The sequence below is a fragment of the Trachypithecus francoisi genome, unplaced genomic scaffold, assembly GCF_009764315.1.
Source record: "Trachypithecus francoisi isolate TF-2019V2 unplaced genomic scaffold, Tfra_2.0 Lachesis_group6, whole genome shotgun sequence".
In the NCBI taxonomy this organism is placed as follows: domain Eukaryota; kingdom Metazoa; phylum Chordata; class Mammalia; order Primates; family Cercopithecidae; genus Trachypithecus; species Trachypithecus francoisi.
In genome coordinates this window covers 106,123,622-106,135,941 of record NW_022681471.1, presented here as the reverse complement: position 1 = coordinate 106,135,941, position 12,320 = coordinate 106,123,622, and the positions used below count along the sequence as shown (strand labels likewise).

Sequence of the window (12,320 nt, the reverse complement as noted above, 5' to 3'; positions counted from 1 at the left end):
ATGCCTGGACAAGTAATTTAAGTTAAATAAGTCTTCTCAATAACAATAATAAACACTGTGGAAGTGGTGAAGAAAACAAAAGTTTTCAGACCTTGCCAGGGGAATAAATTTTACTTATTTTTTTTCATTCAAGGGAAAAAAAAAGGCAAAACAAGATGTGATAAGATCTTCTTTCTGACTTAAAATTCCCTTGAACAGGAAGTAAATTAATTCAGAGCTGGACCCTAGGGAAATCAAAGTCAATGAAACGTTCTTGTCTTAGCTCTGTATTTTATACTGGGAGCAGTTTATCATATTTTTTTTTCTTTTTATTTCAAATTGTTAGTAGACTGGCTAGCAGCGAAGAAAAACCGAGATACAATATTTTCTTAAAAATGAGAGCTAGTTATTCTATTTAGACATGAAACACTGTTTCAAAGTCGTTAAATAAATTGTAATATGAATAGTGTTGGACACTGTAGAGTAAGTCAGCCTATGATAATGGTTAAGATGTGTAGTACTAGAATTAAAATGCTTGGTAGACAATCCTACTCTCTGCCTTAGGAACTCTGGGACCTTGATTAAGCCACATAACCTCTCTAAGTTTCAGTTGTAACATTTGTTCAATACTAGCAGTAAGCAAGGCAAAGTGGGAAGCATTTTTCATATATTTACCTTAAAAGAGGAATAATAATAGGGTAAATGTCATAAGGGCAGTTGTGTAGATTCAATGAGTAGTACAAGCGACACATGTATGACAATGCCAGAAACAACAGCATAACCATCATCATAATAATATTATTACAGCACCTGACACTATAGTAGGTAATCAATGACGTTAGGTATTAATGTTTTTATAAACATTTGGCTAGTAAGAAACACAGTGGGCCGGGCGCGGTGGCTCAAGCCTGTAATCCCAGCACTTTGGGAGGCCGAGACGGGCGGATCACGAGGTCAGGAGATCGAGACCATCCTGGCTAACATGGTGAAACCCCGTCTCTACTAAAAATACAAAAAACTAGCCAGGCGAGGTGGCGGGCGCCTGTAGTCCCAGCTACTTGGGAGGCTGAGGCAGGAGAATGGCATAAACCCGGGAGGTGGAGCTTGCAGTGAGCTGAGATCCGGCCACTGCACTCCAGCCTGGGCGACAGAGCGAGACTCTGTCTCAAAAAAAAAAAAAAAAAAAAAAAAAAGAAACACAGTGATGAAAAACTGTGGTGAAAAACTGGAGATAAGGCCCCAAAATGTTAAATACTTGGGGAGTAGTCAGTCAAGGTCTCTGTGTGGCCCTATATTGATTGAAAAGGGCTGAACTTGCTGGTGTGAATTGATACTAAATACCGACACACAGCTGGGCTATTAGAGGTGAGTGGCGAGGGGAAGGAATGCCTAATCAAGTTTATAGACAATGAACTCAGGAGCATAATATAACCAGAAGACTGGTGGCAAAATTATTGGACTATGTAGTTCGGAATAGAAGGTTTCAAAGAAAGCTGCAAAAGACATCTCAACAGGAGACTCAGAGGCATGGACAACTAGTGAACTATTCTAAGAACACTAAAAAAAAAATGAGATATTGAATTTTCATTCTGAGGTAGCCATTCATTAATTTTTACGGCTATGTAACTGTGTTTTTAAGGTTGTCTCCTCATTAGAGAAGAAGATGAGTAGAATGGAAAAATGTTTCTTGTCTTTCAAACTTCTCAGGGACACAAACAGTTTTCTGTGAATGAAGGAACTAATATTGATCAATGCAGACAGAAAAAAAATAGTGTTTTAAGTGTCAGATAGAATAAAGAAATTTATGTCAAGAAATAATGATTCAAAGGCAGTAACACTGAGGCGATAAAGAAAAAATTTTGTTTCTCAAAGCTATCTGACTACTCTGAGGCTCTTTCTAGAAAGAATTAAATGTAATGTAAAGAAGGAATAGCGTTTTGTGTCACAGTCCAGGAGAAGAAATCATGGAAGCAAACAAGGTCTAGAAATCTTAAAAGGGATTCCAGGAAAGGAGCTAAATATCCAGAGAGGATGCATGTGTGAGGATGAAAAGAGAGCTAAATTAAAATATCACTGTAGGAACTAACTGCAGAACACCAGGCTGACTGGCAAATGTGGATGGAGTGCTCCTAAAATAGATACACAATGTATACGGAGGCAATATACAGCAGTTTAGGAGGGTTTCAAGCTTATGAGAAGTGTCAGAAAATGCTTTTTTAAAAAGTGACTTATTGAAAATTTGACCCTCAAATGAGAGCAGAAACAAGAGATTTTTTTTTTCTCCAGACTTACTTCTGACCATGAAAGAAGTACCTAATGAGGTGGAAATGATCATGTCACACTAAATTTCAATAGAGTGGAGGATGAGGAAGTAGAAAATTATCAGACTTCAACAAGCAGACCACTGTTTCCTGAAAAGCACGTTTGGAAAAAGACAGAAAAGAAGAAGGAAAGAAGAAAGGAAGTCAGGAAGTCAGGGAGGGAGGGAGGGAGGAAGGAAAGAGGAAGGGAGGGAGTAAGGGAATCAATTGAAAAGCAAGGCAAGACAAGGCAGGAAGGCAGGAAGGAAGGAAGGAAGTCAGGAAGTCAAGCAGTCGGGGAAGGAAGGAGGAAGGAAGGGAGGGAGGGAGTCTATTGAGAAGCAAGGCCAGGGCCTGAGACTCAAAAAGGGAGGATGGTTCATGATGACTAAATATGCCACTGGGATAATAAATTAGTGGACACATATTCAGAAGAAGATGGAGAGGTCTAGCAATGCAGCCATCTCTGCACCAGTCATGGGCAGATAATCTCATCTATAGACCCATCAGGCCAGTATTTCTGGTCTCCTCTTCTCCGGCGTTTACCACCTGAAGAACATCTGTACACAGCTGGGAAAGGGAGGGGAAACCGTATCAGACTTTTTCACTGCTCTATCTCTTCCATCTTGCACATGTCCTGGAGTATAGGAGGTGCTCAATTGATTCCTTTTGAATCTAAAAAAAAAAATCAATGTGCAGTAAGCTCTTTAGTGAACTTAGAGGTCTTCTACATACAATGAGTACTAAATTTAACAACCACCCATTAGACTGGAAGAATGGAGGCTAGAACACAAAACCTGCCTAGGTTTTTACCAGTTAGGTGATTTTAGCTATTTTCAAAAGAAGAAGATAAAGGAGGAAGACCCACTGCTTGGTGCAGACAATGAAAGATCAAATATTAAAGAGAGAAAATACAGCCAGTCAATTTATTCGCCCCCAACCCCACACACATACATTTTTTTTTTTTTTTCTATGGAAGGGAGAAAAGCAGGAAATAGCTCTGAATCAGAAAGCAGGGTGTAGCATGTTTAGGCTTTCTAGGACCAGATTGTTGTATTTGAATCCTTGCTCTATTTATTTTGTAGCTGTGTAACTATAGTCAGATGACTTAACCTCTCTGAATCTCCATTTACTCCTCCGTAAAATGGCGATTATAACAGTACTTCCTTCATAGACAACTGGCCTTACTATTTCCTAAATAGACAGTCTTGGGAAAGTAATGTTCACTGACATTGGAGGCATCTTGAGCTAAGAAATTATACTATGCCTGCTACACTGAACATCTTGACCCTCAAGAGTTTTCGCTTGTGTGACTATGAAAACAGTACCCATCTAATGGAATTGTGTTACGGATTTTATGACATGATACATTAAGTCATCTCCTAGGATTGTTCTGACTGTAAGTACACTATGTGGACTTTTTTCTTCCTCTTTTTCCTGTGTTTCTCACACAATGGTTATTGGTTCCTCATGTTCTACATTCGTATGGGATTTTATGCTCTGTACTCTGAACCAGACTTGATACTCCAGCCTTACCTCTCTCCATTCTTTCCAGGCTCCTCCACACCCATGTCTATTCTGCATTCTCTCATGAGTACAGGCCATTTCAAACCTTGTGCCCTTTCATACGCTTTCTATACTTCTTGAAAACTTTTCTCTCCTGTTTCCAGACAAAAATCTCATTTTCTCTTTAAATGCCAACTCTAGATTTCTATGTTTTGGGGAGGATCAGAATAAGAAGTGTGTAACTAAAATATCTCTATGAGGAACAGAATTATACCTTTCTTGTGGGTCCTAAACACTTTTTAGTCTTCAACATTTTCTTACTTAAATCTAGTTATCACTAGGAAAGACAAAATCTTGCACCACTATTAGGTTTTAGAGGATTTTGAAAGTGTCTAGAGGATAGCCGATAGTAGTTGAGAGTTGTTTTCTAAAGTCAGAAACTTTGGGTCTCAAGGAATATACTTTAAAACATAAAGTAGCAAGAGGCTAATCTTCATAGACCTCTCACACATTAGAGCCAATTCTGTTCAGAAAAACATTACTTAAAATACTTTATGTTTTCTAAAAAGACTTGCCTCTAGGTTCATGCATGCATATATTTTTCATTTTTTAATCAAAGTGTTTCAAAGGAGAAGTTTTGAGGTCCTGAAAAAAATTATCTTTTTTTTTTTTTTGAGATGGAGTATTGCTCTGTTGCCAGGCTGGATGGAGTGCAGTGGCATGATCTCAGCTCACTGCAACCTCTGCCTCACGGGTTCAAGCAATTCCCCTGCCTCAGCCTCCCGAGTATCTGGGACTACAGGCATTTTCCACCATGCCTGGCTAATTTTTTGTATTTTAGTAGAGACGGGGTTTTGCCATGTTGGCCAGGATGGATTCAATCTCCTGACCTCGTGATCCGCCTGCCTCGGCCTCCCAAAATGCTAGTATTACAGGCATGAGCCACCGCGCCTGGCCTATTTATCTTATTTTATTACACATATCACATTGATTCTTATTGCACTTTCAGATGCCTTTACCTCTATCTGACACATATGAGGTTCTTTCTTTTCCACCATGGCATAGTATTAGAAATATATGCAAATCACCCTTTTCAGTGAAGTGTAGGCTGGTCAGATCTGTTACTGGTTTCGCAGAGTCTGAGTCACCTGTTCATAGTTCTAAGGATCAGGCAGGGTTATATTGTTGTGCCAAGGATATTTCCTGTCAACTCGACATTTTAAAAGACTGAAAGAGGATTTGTTTTGCTAAGAGTGCCTGAACCCATAACCTAGAATGGGTAAAGAGTTAGGATATATAAACTATTACACAGAATTTTCAATGATGTTCTGGGCTGGGTTTCCAGTTGTCATCCCTAAGGAGCATGGGAAATGGCTTCCCCTCTAGCTGGCGGAAATCTTTTCCTCTGTACCCTATTTAACCTTAACCCCAAGTCTGATCATGCCTGGGTGTTCACCCCTTGCCTTATGCCCCTATCTTGGGTTACAAGAAGCTGGCTCTGGGATTCGCTGGCTCATATATCAGCCTCTCTAACTATCTCAGAGACTAAGGGTATTCTTCTCAAGTCCACCAGAGGGACTGTCTTTTCCTGCCCAGGGTCCTTACTGAAAATAGTCTTTCTGATGTTATGCTATGAAAGGTTCCTCCAGTAACAGATTTGGGTGGGTTTTGTTTGTTTGTTTTTTTGCTAAATCACCTTATGCCAGAAACCAGATGCATTACAATGTACAAAATTAAACTGTATATCTAGGTAGACAGATAGATACACACAGTGTATGCGTGTGTGTGTGTGGGTGGGTGTGGGTGTGGGTGTGTGTAAAGACAGACAGAGACAGAGCAAGAGAGAGAGAGGGCATCTGAATAGTCTGAGGACATACTATGTAACATAATACCTTTCTCATGCATTCATTAGAAAATTAAAATGACTCTACTAAAACTGTGATTTTCCTCCATAAGCAGACAGAAAATCAAGCTCAAAATAGCTGAAATGAATGAGTTTGGTACACCAGAATGGTAGCATGAATAACGGTAGGTGTAATATACTATTGCAAACCACAGCTTTGCTCTGAGTATTTTGTTAATTAAAAGGTGTTGGCTTTAGGAAGGAACTCTTATTTTTTTCAAGTGTTTGAAGAACATTTCTCTAGTCTGAAAATTTAATTGGTTTCAGGAGTACATGATTAGTCAGACTAACAGCTTTACTTAGAGCTTTAAAGGGGCTACTAAATCTTTTAAAACACACACACAATGTGTTTGGCATATTTCCTTTGAAGTATTCACACGTGGTTTTCCTGTAATTCACAGGTCTCCTTTGGTTGATAAGAAAGCAAGAAGCATATACTCTATTTCTAGCTTTGTTGAATGTGGGTAACTTTTTTTGTTTGCTTTATTTTTATATTTGAAAAATCACTCAACTTACAAAATAAGTTATTGGACTCACATTAACAATTCTATGAGGTAATATCTAAAAAGTGCTGTTAAATATTCCCTTCCTCCTTATCATTCCATGTTAACAGAGGATAGCAACGTTATATGTGGTCAAATTGCATCACTATTTAAAACTATGGGGAATAGGAAAGATTGTTAGCAACTTCCATTTACTAGTAGATAAAATAACTCTCCTCCATGTAAGCAACATTGGAGAATATTTTCTTTCTGAATATTTGAAAAGATGGCATGTGGTTTAATGAATTACTTAAGAGTTCAAGAGAGCTTCTTAAGAAAATTTGAAATTATGTCTAGATTCAGAGAAAGAACAATCTATTGTGTAGGTAAGGAAGAATTTCACATCTTCCCTCGAAATATTTACAGTCTGCACATACAAGTTGGAAAATTAGAAACCAACACTATGAACACATAAACACTTATTTTTGTCTGCATTCTTTTCTGTCACTCTAAAGAGTAAATAAAATATATGATACATCTATCATCAATAATTCTCATTTAGAAAAATAAATGCTTGCACTCTATATAGGCAAGGCCAGAGTACCAGAACTCAAGGATTCATGATTACCATTTGTATTTCTGGATTTCAGAAAAAAAAATGTTAAGTTTGGGAGCCATGGATTTTAAAAGTTTAATGGTGCTATTCACTTACATTTTAATAGATTATTTCTTGCTATTAAAAATATAATCCAATAAATATTTGCTACTATTTATAAGTAAGATAAATTACCACCAACACTGCCATCACCCCCATCATTTGCTCAGTGATTCTTATGTGCCAGGCAAGGTTCTTCATAAATGTTCTTTTATTTCACCTTTAACAAACAATCTTCAGGGTAGGTGTTGTCATCTCCCTTTTACCAAGGTAAGGAAACTTGTTCAGGATCTCACATTAACAAGTGATGTTTCCAAGACAATGTGCTTAACCACTGCACATATTTCTAAGAATCAGAGGACATCAGGTATCTTTCTTACATGTCTCATTCATATGCAATAATTGTTAATCACTCAAATACTTCTGACTCTAAGAGCTACAACTTATAATATATATGGTACCCATGAAATATATCTAATATCCATTTTAATTTGGGAGAGAAGATTATTTGATATAGCTATAAAAATATGGATTGTAACAATCAAGCGCATCTAGCATCCACTCACAACTTAAATACTACCCTTGAGAAATAGCTCCACCTGACTTTAAACATATATCCTTCCTTCACTAATTTGAATAGAGAAATAATCACTGTCTTTTCCTGTTTTAGTTTGCATCATTTAAGTGCCCTTCTATAACTAACTTATATGAATTAATCTACATGCACTCAGTGAAAAGCAGGGATTTCTCAATCTCAGCACTATTAACAGTTTGTCCCAGGTAATTCTTTGTCGTGAGTGGCTGTCCTGTGCATTGTACGATCAGAATTGTTTGTCAGTATCCCTGGCCAGAGCTCCCTCCTAGATGTACAACCAAAAACGTCTCCTGACATTACCAAATGCCTCCTGAGGAAAGAAAAATTGCTTATGGTTGAGAATGTCTCAATTAAAAGAATTTTCCATCTCTCTCTAGCCACCCACCTCTCATATAGCTGCTTAGAATTTGTGCTGGACATCATTTATGCCTATCCAAGTTTGTTTTCTCTCATTTCTCAGAAGTAGAAATTAAGAGAAGTTGTTAAGGGCTTCTCTTTCCCACATGATATTGGGCAGGCACTGAAGAAACACCAAACCACAAACTTATGGCTGCCAATGGATAATAAACAATATGACATGGAGAACAAAAAAAAAGCAGGTCTTGCAATCCTAGTCTCTGATAAAACAGACTTTAAACCATCAAAGATCAAAAGAGACAAAGAAGGCCATTACATAATGGTAAAGGGATCAATTCAACAGGAAGAGCTCACTCTCCTAAATATATATGCACCCAATACAGGAGCACCCAGATTCATAAAGCAAGTCCTTAGAGACCTACAAAGAGACTTAGACTCCCATACAATAATAATGGGAGACTTCAACACTCCACTGTCAACATTAGACAGATCAACGAGACAGAAAGTTAACAAGGATATCCAGGAATTGAACTCATCTCTGCACCAAGCGGACCTAATAGACATCTATAGAACTCTCCACCCCAAATCAACAGAATATACATTCTTCTCAGCACCACATCGCACTTATTCAAAATTGACCACATAATTGGAAGTAAAGCACTCCTCAGCAAATGTACAAGAACAGAAATTATAACAAACTGTCTCTCAGACCACAGTGCAATCAAACTAGAACTCAGGACTAAGAAACTCAATCCAAACCGCTCAACTACATGGAAACTGAACAACCTGCTCCTGAATGACTACTGGTACATAACGAAATGAAAGCAGAAATAAAGATGTTCTTTGAAACCAATGAGAACAAAGATACAACATACCAGAATCTCTGGGACACATTTAAAGCAGTGTGTAGAGGGAAATTTATAGCACTAAATGCCCACAAGAGAAAGCAGGAGAGATCTAAAATTGACACTCTAACATCACAATTAAAAGAACTAGAGAGGCAAGAGCAAATACATTCAAAAGCTAGCAGAAGGCAAGAAATAACTAAGATCAGAGCAGAACTGAAGGAGATAGAGACACAAAAAACCCTCCAAAAAACCAATGAATCCAGGAGTTGGTTTTTTGAAAAGATCAACAAAATTGACAGACCGCTAGCAAGACTAATAAAGAAGAAAAGAGAGAGGAATCAAATAGACGCAATAAAAAATGATAAAGGGGATATCACCACCGACCCCACAGAAATACAAACAACCATCAGAGAATACTATAAATGCCTCTACGCAAATCAACTAGAAAATCTAGAAGAATTGGATAATTTCCTGGACACTTACACTCTCCCAAGATTAAACCAGGAAGAAGTTGAATCCCTGAATAGACCAATAGCAGGCTCTGAAATTGAGGCAACAATCAATAGCCTACCAACCAAAAAAAGTCCAGGACCAGATGGATTCACAGCTGAATTCTACCAGAGGTACAAGGAGGAGCTGGTACCATTCCTTCTGAAACTATTCCAATCAATAGAAAAAGAGGGAATCCTCCCTAACTCATTTTATGAGGCAGAGACACAACAAAAAAAGAGAATTTTAGACCAATATCCCTGATGAACATCGATGCAAAAATTCTCAATAAAATACTGGCAAACTGGATTCAGCAGCACATCAACAAGCTTATCCACCATGATCAAGTGGGCTTCATCCCTGGGATAAAAGGCTGGTTCAACATTCGCAAATCAATAAACGTAATCCAGCATATAAACAGAACCAAAGACAAGAATCACATGACTATCTCAATAGATGCAGAAAAGGCTTTTGACAAAATTCAACAGCCCTTCATGCTAAAAACGCTCAATAAATTCGGTATTGATGGAACGTACCTCAAAATAATAAGAGCTATTTACGACAAACCCACAGCTAATATCATACTGAATGGGCAAAAACTGGAAAAATTCCTTTGAAAACTGGCACAAGACAGGGATGCCCTCTCTCACCACTCCTATTCAACATAGTGTTGGAAGTTCTGGCTAGGGCAATCAGGCAAGAGAAAGAAATCAAGGGTATCCAGTTAGGAAAAGAAGAAGTCAAATTGTCCCTGTTTGCAGATGACATGATTGTATATTTAGAAAACCCCATCGTCTCGGCCCAAAATCTCCTTAAGCTGATAAGCAACTTCAGCCAAGTCTCAGGATACAAAATTAATGTGCAAAAATCACAAGCATTCTTATACACCAGTAACAGACAAGCAGAGAGCCAAATCAGGAATGAACTTCCATTCACAATTGCTTCAAAGAGAATAAAATACCTAGGAATCCAGCTTACAAGGGATGTAAAGGATCTCTTCAAGGAGAACTACAAACCACTGCTCAGTGAAATCAAAGAGGACACAACAAATGGAAGAACATACCATGCTCATGGATAGGAAGAATCAATATCGTGAAAATGGCCATACTGCCCAAGGTTATTTATAAATTCAATGCCATCCCCATCAAGCTACCAATGACTTTCTTCACAGAATTGGAAAAAACTGCTTTAAAGTTCATATGGAACCAAAAAAGAGCCCGCATTGCCAAGACAATCCTAAGTCAAAAGGACAAAGCTGGAGGCGTCACGCTACCTGACTTCAAACTATACTACAAGGCTACAGTAACCAAAACAGCATGGTACTGGTACCACAACAGAGATATAGACCAATGGAACAGAACAGAGTCCTCAGAAATAATACCACACATCTACAGCCATCTGATCTTTGACAAACCTAAGAGAAACAAGAAATGGGGAAAGGATTCCCTATTTAATAAGTGGTGCTGGGAAAATTGGCTAGCCATAAGTAGAAAGCTGAAACTGGATCCTTTCCTTACCCCTTATACGAAAATTAATTCAAGATGGATTAGAGACTTAAATGTTAGACCTAATACCATAAACACCCTAGAAGAAAATCTAGGTAGTACCATTCAGGACATAGGCATGGGCAAGGACTTCATGTCTAAAACACCAAAAGCAACGGCAGCAAAAGCCAAAATTGACACATGGGATCTCATTAAACTAAAGAGCTTTTGCACAGCAAAAGAAACTACCATCAGAGTGAACAGGCAACCTACAGAATGGGAGAAAATGTTGCAACCTACTCATCTGACAAAGGGCTAATATCCAGAATCTACAAAGAACTCAAACAAATTTACAAGAAAAAAACAAACAACCCCATCAAAAAGTGGGGAAGGGATATGAACAGACATTTCTCAAAAGAAGACATCCATACAGCCAACAGACACATGAAAAAATGCTCATCATCACTCGCCATCAGAGAAATGCAAATCAAAACCACAATGAGATACCATCTCACACCACTTAGAATGGCAATCATTAAAAAGTCAGGAAACAACAGGTGTTGGAGAGGATGTGGAGAAATAGGAACACTTTTACACTGTTGGTGGGATTGTAAACTAGTTCAACCATTATGGAAAACAGTATGGCAATTCCTCAAGGATCTAGAACTAGATGTACCATATGACCCAGCCATCCCACTACTGGGTATTACCCAAAGGATTATAAATTACTCTACTACAAAGACACATGCACACGTATGTTTATTGCGGCACTATTCACAATAGCAAAGACTTGGAATCAACCCAAATGTCCATCTGTGACAGACTGGATTAAGAAAATGTGGCACATATACACCATGGAATACTATGCAGCCATAAAAAGGATGAGTTTGCATCCTTTGTAGGGACATGGATGCAGCTGGAAACCATCATTCTTAGCAAACTATCACAAGAAGAGAAAACCAAACACCGCATGTTCTCACTCATAGGTGGGAACTGAACAATGAGATCACTTGGACTCGGGAAGGGGAACATCACACACTGGGGCCTATCATGGGGAGGGGGGAGGAGGGAGGGATTGCATTGGGGAGGTACACATGATATAAATGATGAATTGATGGGTGCTGACGAGTTGATGGGTGCAGCACACCAACACGGCATAAGTATATATATGTAACAAACCTGCACATTGTGCACATGTACCCTAGGACTTAAAGTATAATAAAAAAAAAAAATATGACACAGGAAGTGTCTTAGTGACAAAAATGACAGCATCTCTGCCGGAGAGTAAATGTCCACAGATTCTCTTCTTGCATTTATACTTTTGTCAAGAGATATTCCAGATTCTCCTATCAAGAGCTGTAGTCTATTTCTCCACACCTTGAATATGGATTGGTCAAGTCACTTGTTTCGGCTAATGAGGTGTCAGCAAACACGACGTAAGCAAAGGTTTAAAAATGTTTGGGTGTTGGGCTATGCTTGGAACCCTTCCACCACTATGGAACTATGCTAGCCTGATGAATAATTACAGGCAGGTGATCCTGTCACCCACACTGTCTCAACTTATAACCAAAAGTTATACCAGACATTTGAATGCCACACGTGGTCATCAACTACCAGCTGACCATGAGTGCATGAATGAGCATAGCTGAGTCTAGCAAAAGAATCACCTTGATGAACCAAACCCCAAGCAGAATCAAGAATCATGAGCTGAAAAAAATAATG

General features: G+C 38.5%; 1 protein-coding gene across 1 annotated transcript in view; it reads right to left on the bottom strand.

The window, feature by feature from the left end:
* The window catches only part of DMD (dystrophin), a 2,224,438-nt gene that overhangs the window by 661,553 nt on the left and 1,550,565 nt on the right, over positions 1–12,320 (bottom strand).